The sequence below is a fragment of the Pan troglodytes genome, chromosome 3, assembly GCF_028858775.2.
Source record: "Pan troglodytes isolate AG18354 chromosome 3, NHGRI_mPanTro3-v2.0_pri, whole genome shotgun sequence".
NCBI lineage: Eukaryota > Metazoa > Chordata > Mammalia > Primates > Hominidae > Pan > Pan troglodytes.
Window position 1 is genome coordinate 182,816,160 of NC_072401.2, and position 17,815 is coordinate 182,833,974.

A 17,815-nucleotide genomic window follows, 5' to 3' on the forward strand; every position below is an offset into this window, starting at 1 on the left:
CATGTTAATTTTGCAAGTTCCCCTCACTTTGGGACTGATATACCAACCTGCAAATGCAACCTCCCCCAAAGACCAGGCTGCTCGTTGCTGTTTTGAACTTAAAAGTTGTTGCTATGTTTCCCCTACTTAATTAGACAGTGAGGGCACCTTTCAAAGATACCCCAATTTCAAAAAAGACAGAGAGACGCAAGGGAGAGTGAGTGGAAGAGAGAGCAAGAATGTACTCGGTGAAGTCTGAGATGCCCTTCAAAAAATGAAAGATGGGACATGAACATGGCAGACATTCATTAACATTAATTTATTACATTGAATCCTCAAGTTTCTGGTCCATGATAAGTGATAAATGACAATAGGTCCCTACTAGCAGAACCTGAAGCATAGCTGCTATTAACATACCCTTAGCATACCTTTAAACAAGGCAAATGCTGAGGTATAGCAGCATTGAATGAAGGAAGTTAGAGGTAGCTAAGAATGGGTAGATAGTAGTCTGAGAGGAAAGATAAGTTATAAATCTTGGGAAATTGTGATTTGTTCCATCATTTAGTCTTTCAATATAATGGTTTGTATCTATATTTAATCTTTTGATCTTCTATCTATAAATGCATTATCATCCATGGGTGACCGTGATGACAGGGGAGGGATTCAGGCTGGGGACAGTGGTGGATGCCTTCTGTTAACCACCCTACACCTCCTATCAATGCCTTTCTCTCCATGGCCCATGCCTCCAGGGGCAAAGGGGACCGGCTTCCCTTGATCTCAGGTTTGCTGTTGGGATTGGCCAATGAGGAGCATCCATAGGAAATAGGAAGACCTGGACACTCCACAGAGGTCACCTGCCTGTCAGACCCCCCGCTCCCCACAGCCCACTGTCCCTTTGCGCCTTTAGAACTAGGTAGTAGGGGCACTGGTTACTACTCTTGGAAGTCTGCAATATCATTTGTGCGTTCCTTCTATCCTGCCCACACTTCCGTCAGCGCTTTTTAGAATTATTAACTCTTCTCCAATAATCCAGTTTTAATGTGCTGTCTGTTTCTCTTGGAATCTTGAAACACACAGGACCAGGAAGGCTTTCTGAAGGAACTACATAAAGAGTTACATCTTGAAGGGGTTAGGAGTGTATGGGAGAACACGTTGGAATAAGCTGCAAAGGAAAAACGAGATTTCAGTCAGAAATAGCAAGGTGTGAAAAAAAAGGGAAACGGCTGGGTTTAGGTAACAATAAAAGGGAAGAATGTACTATTTACTGTTTCTAAGGTGTATTACAGACTCCTGACTTATGGCAATTATTTCAAGACGTTTGCCTATTAGTAAGCTCTTTGCGTGGTGAAAAGAAAAATCCAACTCCCATACTTTACCTTTATGTGATATTACATTGCGCAACCTACAAAACTGCCACCAGGTGGCGCTCACGCAGTAACTTTGGAGCAGCAGCAAGCAGTGAATGTTAAAGACGCTGAATTGGAAATATTACTGTCGAACAGATGTTCTTGTCTTTGATGCTGTATCTAAGTTAAGGTAGGAATGATGAGGCCAAAAAGGCTAATAAATTTATTATGTGGTGGAAAAGTTATTTCTCCTTGCCCATGAGACAGAAAAGCCATTATTTTTAAAGCATAATGCTAGCTGAGCTTTGTTCACTGTGACACAAAATTCTCCTAATCCTCCTCATACTTTTATTATTCTTTGTGTGATACGTGTCTTTGGTTGTAAGTAAAGAAGAAGAGATTATAGTAGTTGCTGTAAGCTGACTGCTTAAGAGTTCAGTAAATTTAAATAAATCTGTTGCAGAGAAAAACATGCCTTGGACACTGATCATCCAACGGTGAATAAAAAATGTAGACAGAGCATTTATGCAAAGAGGCAAATGATGTGCAAGAATGGCACTGCCCGTAAACAAAGCAGACAGTTTGACAAAAGTGTTTTCCCCCCACTTTGATCAAATAGACTACAGTATCTTTGCATCCAACTTGTCAAAGTGCAGAATCTGTTTTCCATCTCTCTTTATTCCTACCTTCACCCAATCCCCACCATTCTTTCATTCAGGTCTCCTCCCTGAAATGAAATAGGCTGTTAGTAGACTGCAGTTGATAGCATCCAACTGCAGATAATAAGCAATGCAACAGAAATGTCTTGGGTTCTTGTTCTTTCTCCCACCTTCTTCCCCAGCGACAAGGTCTGCAGACTTTCATGGGTAAATTCTGTTACAGGGAGAGTGAGGAGGCCAGATAATTGCCCAAGCTGCCTCTTCCATAGATTGATATTAGGGACCTTGTCCTCACCATTGCACACCTGGAGACCTGCTAACTTATCCAGTATCAGATGAAGGATTTATGCACACAACTGTGAGTGTGGGGAATTCTCAGGAAGTGAATTGTTTACACCAGAAGATTCACACTCAGGATGTCAGTAAATATTACCCCAATTACTTTTGCACCAACCTAATACTAATCAACCCCAGAGATGAGGTTTAGCATCCCCATTTTACGATGACAAGAACGAATGGACAGAGAGTTCAAGGGATTTACACAAGATGTGCAGCTACAAGGAGACGGAGACCAAATGTGCATGCGAATTAAAATCTCAAATGACTAATGTGGAAATTGAAAGAGGATTGAATAAAATTGAGCTCTTCTTTTCCAACAATCAATCACCCTTCTGGTAAAAAGGTACCAGAGTTTGTGACCCATATGTATCTTATTTCAGAAAAGGTTTATTGGGAAGGAGGATATTTTTGTCCAGCTTTTGGATTAGGCCAGTGATCTAAATGGGCTGACGAGAAGTAGTGACAATAATCACATCTACTGGACAGAGCATCTGTAAGGGCATGAAACCTGGGCAGTTGCTGCGTTACTGGGGCCTTGTGCTTGGCTTAATGCTGTGCTGTCACTGTCTTGAAATTCTTAATAACTTTTTTATTATACTTCAAGTTTTAGGGTACATGTACACAATGTGCAGGTTACATATGTATACATGTGCCATGTTGGTGTGCTGCACCCATTAACTCATCATTTAGCATTAGGTATATCTCCTAATGCTATCCCTCCCCCCCCACCACCCCACAACAGGCCCCGGTGTGTGATGTTCCCCTTCCTGTGTCCATGTGTTCTCATTGTTCAATCCCCACCTATGAGTGAGAACATAATAATTTTTGAACAAGAGACCCTACATTTTCTTATTGTACTGGGTGCTGCAAATTATGTAGCTGGTTCTGCCAATGGTATTTTTCTCTTTTGACCATTGCTGGATAAACATAAATACTTTCTCTTCCTCCTTGGCTCCCTCTGGAACCTTTCAGACAGCCCCCAGAAAATTCCGTTAGCAAGTTATTTCCTCAGACAGGTAGGCTGGAATGCAACAATTAGGTTGTAGCTTACATTGCTGTTCTTGAAATAGCTGCTTCCTTTTTGCATTTGACAAATCCACAGTGAGCACCCACTCTGTGCCAGGCACTTGCCAAGTCGAAGGTGGTTTCCCAGTTGTTCCTAGCACTGCTTTCTTCAGCCTTCTCTAATGGAAGGGAAGCTCTCTTAGCTTACTACTCTAAGCCATGCTATGCTCCTACTAGATTTCCCTCTCAGAGAATGACCTTTCCTGATCTTGTCCCTCAGCGCTGAAGACATCCTATTAATTCCCCTTTGCACTGCCTACAATTACTACCAATGGCAGCTACTGCGCAGCCATCTGAGAAATGAACCCCCATGGAAATTGCCATCCTTGCCCAAGGCTAACAGAGTTCTCTGGCAGATCCTGGTGGACTTGTGAAATATTAAATATGTTCCATATTCTTTGTGCATTAAAAAGTCAAATCTGAGAAATCTCCTTATGCATTAAGTATCTGTGTCTACATGATATTACACTCAGCACTCAGCACTGTAAGAAGAGATTTAGTTATAGTCTTATTTCCGTAGAATCTGTCAAAAGTAGACCATGAGCCTAAACAAATCTGAATATAAAGACAATCTATATAAGGGCAAAAAATGCAGACAGTTGAGCAATGCAAAACATTGGTCAATGTAACTTGGTGTCCATTTCAAGAACAAGTGCATTAGCAGAGCAGTGAGGAGTGAGAGAGCCTTAAGTGGCTAATGCTCACACCCGATGGTGCAGAGGGAAGCTATTAGACCTTTTCCAAATAGTTCTGGAAGACTGTGTACAGGAGCTGGGATTTCATGAGCTATTTGGATGATAGAAGAGAGATAGCTTGGCAGACAGAAAGAGAGAGCATTCCAAGAATATGGCACAGCTTGGAAAAGGCTTGTGTGGAATGACTAGGTGATGGAGATATTAAGCCAATTGGCTTGAAGTGAGTGGGGGCTCCTTCCAAGGAAGGATTTCAAATTTGATTCAAAACAAAATAATGGCTTTCTGTAACATTATTATGACAACTAACAATATATTTTTGAATCCAGTGTGTGCTACACAAATCCAGACTCAGGTCCTGGAGTTCCTAGGATAAGAAGTCTCCTGAGTAATGATGGGAGAATAAGACACGGGAAATAACAGCATCAGCTACCCTCAGGCATAAGCATGGCTACCCCCACTTCACCTACTCCAATCCATGGAGCCCAAGAAGCAAATCAGCAGGACAGCTACTATAGAAGGAGAAAGGGTTGTCCTCAACCCATTGCTGGGAGGAAAGAGAAATGGGGCCTCAGTCTTGGCATCCCTGCTGCTGTCTTTGGTGTTGTGTTCATGAGCACTGAAGTTCTGAACACAGGGCTCAGGGGCCCTGGGCCTTGAGAGGAAGGCCACGGTCTATACCTGCCTTGTGTTTCACTTCAAAACCTAAGTAAGAAGGTATTTATCGACGGCCATGCTTTTGAAAATTCTAAGAATATTTGTCACTTTAAAGAAGCTTATCAGCTAAATGAAGAGAGAACTCATGTCCATTTGAGAAGTTACAGAAGGACAATAAAATTAAGAACTGTCACAAAGAGACACTCTTGCCTGTCAAATGATGGGATCTGACAAGTGTGGAGGAAGGCAGTATTACTTCAGGTTGGAAAGACCATTAGGCGGAGCTAGAACATGGGTGTGTCTTCAAGAATGAGTCAAATTTAAACAACCAGGTAGGGCAGAGCATTGTGGGAAGGCACAAAACCTAAGAGGAAAAACATGGTGGCCAGAAAGGCCGGTCAAGATGGAAGGGCACCGCCACGCTGTCCAAAGCAGAAGGGCCTAGAGGACGTCAGAGGGAGAGGAGGCAGGAGAGGAGGTGAGGGCTTCATCCATGACAGGAAATTGAGCTCATTTCCTCTGTTGTTGCAAGGAATGAACTCATCAGAGATCAGCACTTTTTGCCCAAGTTCTGGGAAAAAAAAGTTTGTATTTTGAAAACCTTTAATAAGTTATTTTTTCCCTTTCCTAATACAGTGTTGAATTGCCAGTGCATAGCGGAGGTAAATCATCCACCCAATGAGATGATTTTGCTAGCACCATCTGAAGAGCTACCAGATAATTTGTCTTTGTGAAGGGCCGTAAGCATATTCTTGAGCTCTGCTACTGCTCCCAGAGCAAGCACCTTGCGGAAGGGCTCTGGAGTGCAGCATTTGGCACGTCCCGCTGCTCCGGCCATCTGCTGCACCTTACAACGTGGTCTGGCAATTCAGAAGATGGCACGGGCAGCCCGCAATATATCCATATGTTATTCTCCTCCTCCTTGCTTGAGAAACAGAACAGCCATCTTCAAGACACCACCAGGAATTCCAAGTCACGTGACTTCCTTTGTTTCCTCCAGACCAAAGATATCAACATTTATTTTAAAAGGGCAAAAACACACAGCCAGTCAGTCTGAACAAAAACCCTGTGAAGGTGTTATTACCTTACTAGTTAGCCTCAGAGTATGGGAGAGGGAATTCCCGCTCTCCTCACCCCCCACAAAAAAATGCCAACTAATGTTGAGTGCCCTTACCTGACTTGGGAGGAGTGGTTCCCGGGTATAGTAAGGGTTTCTGTGAAGTTATGATCAGCATCACTACTTTTTGTAGTTGTGTACAAGATTGTGTAACCTAAAGCCTTGCGACTCAACGTTGGTCCATGGACTAGAAGATTCTGCGTCGCCTAGGAGCGGGTTAAAAATTCAGAATCTAAGACCCACTCAGATCCTCTGAATCAGAAGCCGTATTTTCACAATGCCCCCAGGTGATTCGCGGGCACATTAAAGCTTGGAATGTACTGATCTGGAAGAGGATACTCAGAAAAACTTCCGCCCATGTAGTTTTGAAGATTCTGGGAAAAATAAACTTGATATAATAAATGAAGTAGGATTACTATGCCATCTAGGAATTTGTATAGAATGCTTCCAGAGATTTTTTAACTCATAAACTTTATTCCCCAAATAAAGTTCTTGTTTTTGTTTTTGTTTTGTTGTTGTTAATAATAAGTGAGTGCGTAGCATTTATCCGAGGAATCCATACCCACAGAAGTAAAAGGACACCCCAGGGTTATGTTATCAGCCCCCCTCCCTCCTTAGGAAGCATTCACTGGAGAACTTCTCTGGAGCCTTGCTTCAATCTGAGATCTGCACTGAACTGACCACTTCTTGATTCAGGACACTGAAATCTCTGCATATGGGTTTATTTAGAGGAGAGGCTGCGAACGCTCAAGATTTGCTTGTTAACCTTATCAGCAGCTGCTGTGTGCTGTGGCCCAGTGCTCTAATCTGGGTGTCAGGCCTGGGCACGGCATCCTCCACGCTGGTGGCTGCCTTTTCTTCTCCTGCTGGCCGAGTCTGCTGTGGACTCTATTAATGAGGGGTTTGAAACCCCCTTTGGCAGGGAAGAGTGTCTTCCTGCTTGCAGTTTGAATTGAAAATGAATTCCCTATTTGCACAGTACCATGACACTTCGTATAATATCATTTACTGTCCCCCAGGCAGGAGTAGTTCTGGACAATACTTCTTAAACACTTTATGCCCAATATCATGTGGGTTACAGTCGCTCATATGGAAAAGAAAAGGACAGTTTAAAGCTTGAACAAGAAGAACAAAAATGCCTCCTAGGCCTCCAAAATGTCCACCTAAGATTCAGCTTTTAAGGCAGAAAAATGACTAACAGGGACCATATTTTGAAATCATTAAAAGTGGATGTGTTTAGCCGAGAAAATGAAAGAAGACATAGGAAAAATTAATTCCATCTCTTACGGAGTGATTAAAAATAGAGATAACAAATTGTCAGTTAATGAAGCATACAGACTGGAGAGGTGATGTAGATAATAAAAAGTGGATTATTCAGCGTACTATTTTTAATTGAAATATATATAGGAAGAATGTTAGCATAAGTCATTTTGTACTAGTATTGTTGCTAAAATGAAAAAACTAAGTGATTCGCTTTCTTCGAGTTGATCACACATGATGGTCCTGAAAGAGCCGAGAAGTACAACCCAAAGATTAAATCCCTCTGGATTCAAAATTTGCACTTGATGATCTACAGGTAGAAGCATGAACACCGACTTTTTTTTTTAACCATCTAATCATATATATATATATATATATATATATATATATATATATATTTTTTTTTTTTTTTAAAGACAGGATCTTTCTCTGTCACCTAGGCTGTAGTGCAGTGGAGTGATCTCGGCTGACTGCAGCCTCTGCCTCCTGGGGTCAGGGGATCTTCTCACCTCAGCCTCCCAAGTAGCTGGGACTACAGGTGCCCGCCACCATGCCCGGCTAATTTTTGTACTTTTTTGTAGAGATGGGGTTTCACCTCGTTGCCCAGGCTGGTCTTGAACTCCTGAGCTCAAGCGATCCACCTGCCTTGGCCTCCCAAATTGCTGGGATTACAGGCATTAGCTGCCACACCCAGCCCATTCATAATCTTTTTAAGCATTCTGTTTTCATAGCCTCCATAAAACAGGAAAATTACGGGTATATTTTTCGCTTATTTATTCAAATGACAAGTATTTATTGGGCACACACCCACCTCAGACACTGTTTTGGGGCTATGAAGTTGTAATCACTGAACAAAAACACATTCCCTACCCTCGTGGAGCTTACCTTTTAGTAAAATATACATGGAAATAAATAACCAGAAAGATAATTGCCTTACAATTCTGACAGAGATAATTGGCAAAAGAAAAATTAGCTGCACACAAAAATACATTAACATCTGGAGAATAATGAAATTATGAGCAACAAGCATCAATGAAATCATGCCAAATTCAAATGATGGCAGCTCTTGGTAGGCTTCCAGAATTAACTATTAAAAGAACATATTAGCCTTAAACCCAGTGTGTCTTCTGTGACGACTGTGGGGGGGTTATGTCAGGCTGCATTCATGGAGGATGGACAGATGCCAGGATATTTCACAGGAACCTAATTGTTCTTCCCTGCCAGGAAATCACTGTAGCGTGACATGATCCCAAGGATCAAAGTGCTTGAAGACCAGAACTCCTGGAGCAAGCTTGCATTGCTTTCAGGTGATGCTATAGATCACCCAGAATGCCCTGCAGTGGCCAGTGCCCCTGAACGAGGACTGGACCCCCACATTTACATGGGTTGATTCTGTGCCCTCGAGCAAGTTACTAATGTCTTTGAACCTCAGTTTTCTCATTTGAAAAACAAAAATCATAATACATCAACATAAGATCAGTGAAAAGAATAAATGATATCACATATATATACACACACACATGTATAGTCAATATGTACAAGGCTTGCTGCACAGTTAAGTGTGCAACAAATGTTAGTAACCTGCTCCAATCTTATAACTGCTCAACAATAAGATTTATAAAGGCCACACATATTTGACAAGACAGCCCAAACTTTCACACTTTACCTCTCAAGCACTTTTGCCCATTAGACCTTACCCCTCTAAGATGCATTTCTTGTGCATATTTGGGATTCGGTTCCTGAAATGATTAACAATCATTCAAAATATCACTTGCTTGCTCTTGCCAGACACTAGTTCTGTTTCATCAACACACCCATACTTAGCTATACAGCAGTTCCTGTTTGTAAAATTACTTGAAGATTGAGTTAGATTTTTGTCCTTATATAAGAAGTAGGAGTGGAAAGCTGAAATATGAAAGAGTAGAGACTAGCAATAGGAATGTCTGTTTTTATAAGCACAACACAATCAACAGAAATGTTTAGGTGTGTTTCTAGCAGGAAACTCTGAGTCAGCCTCTCATTGGACTAATGAGGGCTCAGTGTGAATTACAGGTTGGGAAAAACTACATTGGAGAGAATATACAAGATACTAGATCAATATTGGAATTAGATCTAAAAGTGAGATCAAATTAGGAAATAAATGTGTGTGTGTACTGTGTGTGTGTGTTTCAATATTGGAATTAGATTTAAAGGAGAGATCAGATTGGGAAATAAATCTACGTGTGTGTGTGTGTGTGTGTGTGTGTGTGTTTCAATATTGGAATTAGATTTAAAGGAGAGATCGAATTGGGAAGTAAATCGTGTGCATGTACCTGTGTGTGTGTGTGTGTGTGGTTAACTTTACTGAAAAAGAACTCCCTTTCTAGTCTGTGAATCTATTGATCTATTGTTTGTCTTTCATGTATGTATTCTAGAAAGCATTACATGTAGAAGTACGGACTTGCCTCTATCTAGTTGCCTTTTTTATTTGTTTATTTCCAGCCTCCTGCAAAAAGGAGGTGATCAAGTAGCAAGTTTTTCTAATCTCAGTATTCTTCTCCTCTGAGCAATCTGACCAGGAGACTACAAATATTTGTTGGTCACCTACTATGTTCCAGGCATCATGTCCCCAAGGGTATGTCCCCTGCTAGAGTTAGCAGAAAGATCTGGCATGGATTCAAACAGATTGAAAAATGAGTAAGACAGGAGACCACTGGATCTGCAAATCTGATGAGAAAGCTTCCTTTTTAAGCACTTCGGCCTAATTCTCTCTCAAAATGTGTATGGGCTTAGGCTTTCATAGCACCATACTTAAAGGAACTAAGGCTCTGCTTCTCAAGGTAAAGCCGTGCAACTCTGTGTACACCGGCAGGGACTGCGAACCTTGGAAGGGAAGCATGGCCCAGTGCCGCTGGAGGCTCAGGCTGTTTCTAGTTGCCAGGGATAAACCCCTTTCCAGCTCCGGAAAGCTGACACTGTGGCAGGCTTCTCCTCTACAGCCGGGACCTAAATTAGATCCTTCTATACTCCAGCTACTTGATCCTCAAATCTTTAAGATTTGGCCACCCTTAGACGTTTCTCCTTAGGCCCTTTTCTATAAGTCCTTTGAATATTTGCATATACTGATTTCTTTTTTTTTTTTAAGTGCAAAGAGAGAAAAACTTTATTTTAAAATTTTTTTTCTGCTTTTATTTAAGTTCAATGGATACACATGCAGGTTTGTTACATGGTGTATTAGTCTGTTCTCACGTTGCTGTAAAGAACTAACTGAGACTGGGTAATTTATAAAGGAAAGAGGTTTGACTCACAGTTCTGCATGGCTGGGGAAGAAGCCTCAGGAAATTTACAATCACGTGGAAGGTGAAGAAGGAGCAAGCACCTTCTTCACAAGGTTGCAGGAGAGAGAGAGAGCATGAAAGGGGAAGATCCCCTTGTGAAACCATCACATCTCATGAGAACTCACTATCATGAGAACAGCATGGGGGAAACTGCCACTATGATCCAATCACCTCCCACCAGGTTCCACCCTTGGCACTTGAGGATTACAATTTCAGATGAGATTTGGGTGGAGACAAAGACAAACCATATCACATGGGCACATTGCATGCCGCTGAGGCTTGGTGTACAAAATGACCTCGTCACTAAGGTAGTGAGCATAGTGCCCAATGGGTAGCCTTCCAACCCTCTCCTTCCTCCCCTCTCAAGCAGTCCCCAGGATCTATGGTTCCCATTTTTGTGTGTAGGAGTACCCAGTGCTTAGCTCCCACTTGTAAGTGAGAACCTGTGCTGTTTGGTTTTCTGTTCCTGCATTAGTTTGTTCAGGCTAATGGTTTCCAGCTGTATCCATGTTGCTGCAAAGGACATGATTTCCTTCTTTTTCATGGCTATGCAATATTCGATGGTGTTTATATACCATTTCTTAATGACACTTCAAACTTGGTAGGCTAAGACTAAAATTTTGTTGTTAGAGCTGAAATCATGGATTACTGCAGCTAAATGGGTCTCAGATTCTAATTCTTCATTTTTGTGTGTGTGATTAAACTGAAGTCAAGAGCGACTGTCAGAGAGAAGAGAGAATGAATAAATGGCACAAACCTCCTTAGCAGCACGGGTCGGGCTACAATGTTCTCACCCCAAATTCATTGTTGATTGGGCCCTCTTTGCTGCATCAGTTAATGACATCACCAAAACTCCACTCACCTTTAGTTGCAAATGCCTTCCCATTTCCTACTGTATATCCAAGAAGTTAATAAATCCTATCAAACCTCCAAAATACTTTGTTCAATCTTTGCTTTTTATGATTTATTTCAACTGCTAAGGCTTTAGTGCCTCCTTTCTTCATCTCTCCCCTGAGGTGTTATGACAGCAACTCAGCTGGCTTCTCTGCACTCATCTTCTCTTCTGAAACTCCAGCCAATAAACTGGAACTAGAGATACCTTCCTGAGATCAGATGGTTTCACTATCCTGTCCTAAACTGTCCGTGCCATACCTCCACATGCAGGAAAAACACCTAGACTCCATAGTGTGGCCTCTTCTCTCACCCAGGGTTTCCATTCCTCCAAGGACACCTCTCCTTTTGCCATCTAACACCATTGCTCTAGGTGCTGTTCTTCATGCTAGCATATCTTGACCTTTCCACCAGTAACTTTTTTTCTCAAAAAATTCAATTTAACAGAAACACTGCTCCTTCCAGGAAATCTACCTGTCAAAGTTCTGTTCAAAGTTTAGGACCAGTTTCGTCTCATCTCCTCTAAGAAGCCTTCCTTAGCCTATCCTAGTAGATGGCTAGTAGTATCAGAAGACATTTATCCCATATCTGTCTCCAACTCCTATGCTTCCTTTTTCTATAGAACACGGGAAACATTAGGTTTTGACCCCACCACTCCCCAGGCCTTCCTAGGCCAAGTCTCCAATACCCATTTCTTTGCAAAATGGATTGTGCAACCCACAGTTCTCATCTTACTCTTTATGAGCAACATTCGACACATGTGGTCAATTTCTCCTTCTCTTAATATTTTCTGCACTTGGTATTTTGAGCGCCACTCATTCATGATTTTCCTCCTCCTACCTCATAGCCTCTTCTTCCCAGTCTACTATGCTGTTTCTTCCTCATCTCCCTGATGTCTACACTGTAGATTGTCCCAGAGCTCAATCCATGGATTCCTTCTCTGTACTGCATGACTTTCCAGGTGAGAGTATCCAGTTTCATGGCTAAATTACATTTGAAGTTGATGAGTCCCAACGTTACAGCTGTAGTCTGAAACTCTTCCCTGAACTCCAGATTCCTGTATCCAATGGCCTACCTGACATATCCAATTGGAAGATGCCAGTGGGTATCTCTTTAGTTGTTCTCAGTCACATCCCAAATCCTTGTCACCAGCCAGTTCTGTTGGCCCTCCCTTCAAAATAGATCTAACACCCTACCACTGCTAAACATTGCCATCACGACCTCTCTGGCCCAAGCTACCATCAACTTTTGCCTGAATTGCAATAACATTTCAATTAGACTTTTTGCTTCTTTGTTTGCATTTCTACAGTCTATTTCACCAAAGCCAGAGTGATACCTGTAAAATGTAGGTGCTGTGGTTTGCATATCTCCCCGGAAGCCCATGCGTTGCGTGACTCTCTTACTCTTTCCTCAGTCATCTTCTTGGAGAGTCCCTACCACTGAAGCCTATTCTGAGCACCCATAAAAAAAAGCAACCCCACTCCTTAAGCTCCCTAACTCCCTGCCTGGTTTATTTTTCTCCACAGAGTTGTCAAGTTACCACCATTTGACATTTTTAATCTCTCTCTATCATCTATCTCTGTCTCTTATCTATCTATCATCCATCCCTCTCATCTCTTTTTCATCTACTTATCTATTATCTATCATCTATCTCTCTCTTATTTCTCTTTCATTATCTATTTTCTACCTATATACCTATTATCTATAAATCATCCATCTCTCACATATCTCTATGTATGTATGTATGTATGATCTATCTATCTATCTATCTATCTATCTATCTATCTATCTATCTATTAGCTGTCTGTCTGTCTCTCACTGTGAAAATGTGGAATCCATGAAGACAGTGTTCTTGTCCATTGCTATATGCCTGATATTTAGAACAGTGTCTGGTAAACAATAGGTGCTCAATAAATATTTATTGAAATAATGATTAAATGGATACTTGAAATCAAAATCTGGTTACCAGCCTTGCCACGGACACCCTCCTGTGACAGGTTCCCTCCACCCCCGCCAAGTCTTGCAGTGGGGAGTTCAGTTGTGAAGCACAAATGACAAAGGATCCTCCGAGGAAAATCCGTGGGGCTCTAATGCCACGCAGTGGGGTCCGGCCTGTTTCTTGTAGTAATAAACACTAGAAAGCCCTTGAGAACGCGAGGCTATCAGATGGTGTGGTATAAAAGAAAGAACAATGCACCAGCAAGCAGAAGATACATATTTGGATTCTGAGTCTTATTACCTGTGGAGTCCTGAGCAAGTTGCTAATCCTATTTGGCCTCCATTTCTTATCTGTACAGTAACAGTGATGGATTCGCTTGTCTGAGATCCTTTCCACACCTTCGATTTCTGTTAAATTCTGTGGGTGTCTGAGGAAAGATGGAGACAGGGAGGGAGGAAAAAGGGAGGAAGACGGTTTTGGATTATTCATATACCTGCTAAGAGATAGAAAGAAGGAGATAACTTGTAGTATAAAGAATATTGCGTAGAAGAGATTATTTTGGCATGACTGCACTACATAGAAAGAACTTAGTTTTATAATTAGGCATCTAAGCATTCTAAAAGAACACTCAATTTACACTAAGTTCCACATTTTCTGTGTTTTGGGCCCCGATGCTTACACCTTTTGTCCAGACCTGGAGCTCTGTTTTCTATACATCATAGTTGAGAGTTTTGGGTTTTTACAGACCATATTGAATGTAATTATTCATTTGTAGGTAATTACTAAAATAAAAACTATTCTGAGTTTTCTTAAAATGACACAATACCTTTCTCCTCTAAACATTTTAATATATTATTTGAGCAAGATTTATTCATTTTTATATTACCACATATGGAGATTTTAATTTAGTGATTAGTAAAATTATTTAAGAAATATAAACCCATGCTCAGTAATATTTTCCAATAAGTTGAAATGTTTTAACATACTGGAGATGGTGGTTTTCTTTTTCATTATGTCTTTGAAATTTAATATAAAGATATGATATTCCATGCCAAGTGTGTGTGGCATTTTAGTTTATTTTAAATGAGTTCTCATGAAAGGTTGCACTCTTTATGACCATAGGAAGTTCATCATTATACTTAACTAGCCATTCTGTGCACAGTGTTTTATCAGGCAAAAACAAACAAAAAAGACACTTGATGTTTCAGATGTTTTACTAAGGCTGAATATGAATTTCTAACTGTACCGAAATGGAACATGACATTGCGGGTTTTTTTGTTTTGTTTTGTTTTGTTTTGAGACGGAGTCTCGCTCTGTCGCCCAGGCTGGAGTGCAGTGGCGCGATCTCGGCTCACTGCAAACTCCACCTCCTGGGTTCACGCCATTCTCCTGCCTCAGCCTCCCGAGTAGCTGGGACTCCAGGCGCCCGCCACCAAGCCCGGCTAATTTTTTGTATTTTTAGTAGAGATGGGGTTTCACCGTGTTAGCCAGGATGGTCTCGATCTGCTGACCTCATGATCTGCCCGCCTCGGCCTCCCAAAGTGCTGGGATTACAGGCGTGAGCCACTGCGCCCGGCCGACATTGTGTTTCTTAAAAGCACAACCCCTTACGGTGTCAAGCTAACAACCCAAAACTATGGTCCAATTAATTGAGGACACTGTGGAGGAGGTCAAAGATCCCATAAAAAGTTAGTAAAGACATTAGATTTTAGACAATCAAAAGAATCTGGAGAAATGATCTGTGGTCATAACGATTACCTCCAGGGCTGAAGAGAGCACTCAAGAAGATATTTACTGGGCACAGTGATTCACACCTGAAATCCCAACACTATGGGAGGCCGAGGCGGGTGGACCACCTGAGGTCAGGAGTTCGAGATCAGCCTGGCCAACATGGAGAAACCCTGTCTCTACTAAAAATACAAAAATTAGCTGGGCCTGGTGGCATGTGCCTGTAGTCCCAGCTACGCAGAAGGCTGAGACATGAGAGTCCCTTGAACCTGGGAGGCGGAGATTGCAATGAGCCGAGATCCCGCCACTGCACTCCAGCCTGGGTGATACAGTGAGACTCTTTCCAAAAAAAAAAAAGGAAGGAAGGAATAAGCTAAAGTTTAAATTGTCATGTGGAAAGCATCTAAGCATCTCACCCAGTCTAGTTACAAAGAAGAATTCAGACTTGTAAAATCTACCACAACATTTCATTCTTTATCTGTAGGAAATTTTTATTTTTCAGAAGCCAGGTAAATGGGAGTTGCAGATGGTGTGTTTCTGTTGATTATTTTTTGAAATTGGAAAACAGAGATTGTAGTTCTTTTTTTCAGTTGCTTTAAAGCGAACCCACATGTAACTACAGCCATTCCATTGAAGTGAAAGCTGAACCATTCGACACACCATAGTAAAGACAGTATATAAAGTACATTCAGCAAAAAGGATGTGGATGGAATATGAGACACATGGCTGAAACTACTATTAATACCTTGAGGTTTAAAATCGCTGAAGGGGTAGGCTCCATTTCTGTGGTTCACTAAAGGACAGAGACCTGTATTTGAACTGAGGGCTCATTTCTCTTGACCTAAATGTGTCACGGTAACAAACAACTCTCAGAGAAGTGGTAAATCATAGTCATTAAACAAACAAATCACTGTGGACTGTCAGTTCCTACTTTGAAGAACTCAAGCCATCTTCAGTATTATACAGCCAAAAAGCATCCATCCCTTTGAAAAGCTGCACAGGCTCTTCACTTCCAAGTCATCTATTTCTTGGAGGCTTTACTTTTGCATGTGATTTCTAAATTTTTTGTAAAATGTATCTGTTTCTTCTGTGCTGCTCTGCTTCTCTTTTCTACCACCTAATTCTTAGATTATAATCAGTTTCAAAAGCACACTAAAAACACCATCACAGATGTTCACTCCATCTTCAGGAATTTGGTGTTGCCACCCATTTTCCCAGGGGCAATATCCTGCGAAACGCCTTCTGCTGCGGTTTGTTTCTTTATTTCTGTTCCGAGTGACCTGCGGCAAGAATTGCACTGCCCTCGCTATAGAAAGTGGCAATCCCCCACTGCTTATGATTATTGAGGTTCTTTGAGGCAGGGCTCACAATCTCAGATAAACTGTGCCCCTCAATTATAAGGGCTAGCTGAATAAGATCCTTGCCTTACAAGTACCTTATTTTCCAATACGCACTGTCTACATTCAATTATCAGACATTATTGGAAACACAAAGGTCACTACTTACATCTCAAAAGCTCTTAAAGCAAACATGTTATTGCCTCCTGTACGTTTGGGCTTTAAAACCTCAGAATTCACTTCAGGAGACTATTACCCTCACCTCTGTTCTTTTTGAACATCATAGCATGATGGAAAATGTCTTGGTCCAAATACCGAATCAGCCAACAAAGCAATTCAAAAGGAAAAACGCCGAGCTTTAAAAATTGCAATACAAAATGATTGCTTTCGTTCTCCGTCGCCTTTGTCCCCACCCTTCACTCCAATGTCAAAGCCAAAGCATCCCTTTGCTAGCATGACAATTTGAGCTAAGAATAAAAGCCAGTCATTATTTTATCATTTAATATTAATTATAATAGTATTAGTCATGATGAACTCCTGTAGCATTATGTAGCTTTCAAATGTATTCCCAAAGGACTTTGATTATAATTTGCCATTTTATTCATGTTCAATTATTTTAAAGTGTTGCTGAATTAACAAGATCCACTTAGCCTTAATCACTACTTACCTCATCAGTTTATAGCACTGACATGTCTGGCTTATAAAGACGATCTGTGACAGAATGAGACGGAGCCATCATGGCCACGGCTGACATCCAGGCTCAGTTCTGAGGGGTGATGGTTCCATGGGACAGGCACTATTTCAGCACTGGTGGCTAAATGCAAGCCCGCAGACAGGAGGACGGCGTGGGAGGTGGTGGCTACTGAGAACTCTCGGTGCTTCATTAAATACCTTGCCAACCCCTGGAATTATAAATAGAGTGTTCTGTATGTTTTCCTTCTGATGCACACTAATAGTCCTGGCTCTACATCCCTTATGTCTTGAAAATATAGCTGCATTGAGATTGTGTTGTTGGTGGTGATGTTTTAAATGGAATACAACTCTGCCTGACTGCTCATCAGCTCTGGTTCATTCTTCATGACATTATTACATGTTATTTCCATGAGTTCCTTTGTCCGTTATTCCCAAATTTTATTTTCTTTCACATTCTCCTTGGGCTGTCTTCTAGATTCTACCAATATACTTCATTTTTCCACTTGAGATTTATAAGATCTCTTATAATTCACACTAAGTTTTCTCATCTTCTCATTTTGTTGTGTCTTATGTAATTATAGCAATCATCTACCAGGTAATTAAAAATTACCAAGAACCCTGGAGTGGCTATTTACCTTGCCATGGCATGGGTTAATACTATGTAAGTATTATGCCCCTACTCATGTGTCCAGCACCAATGTCAGACACTACAGTAGATCCAGAAAACTAATATAAACAGCTTCTGACAATTCAACTGGACAGGGCTGATTAAGGTCACTGGAAGAGTAGTTATGTT

At 41.3% G+C, this 17,815-nt stretch overlaps 1 protein-coding gene and 1 long non-coding RNA gene across 20 annotated transcripts in view; one reads left to right on the forward strand and one right to left on the reverse strand.

Annotated features, from left to right (window-relative positions):
- LOC742938 (uncharacterized) overlaps positions 1–17,067 on the reverse strand; it is a 96,868-nt gene extending 79,801 nt beyond the window's left edge. The window contains exons 1-2 of the long non-coding RNA XR_169542.4: positions 16,994–17,067; positions 13,562–13,688 (exon numbers count right to left, since the gene is read on the reverse strand). This is a non-coding gene — a long non-coding RNA (uncharacterized LOC742938). The remainder of the gene's footprint in view (positions 1–13,561; positions 13,689–16,993) is intronic.
- TENM3 (teneurin transmembrane protein 3) overlaps positions 1–17,815 on the forward strand; it is a 2,732,592-nt gene that overhangs the window by 1,085,534 nt on the left and 1,629,243 nt on the right. The window lies entirely within an intron of this gene.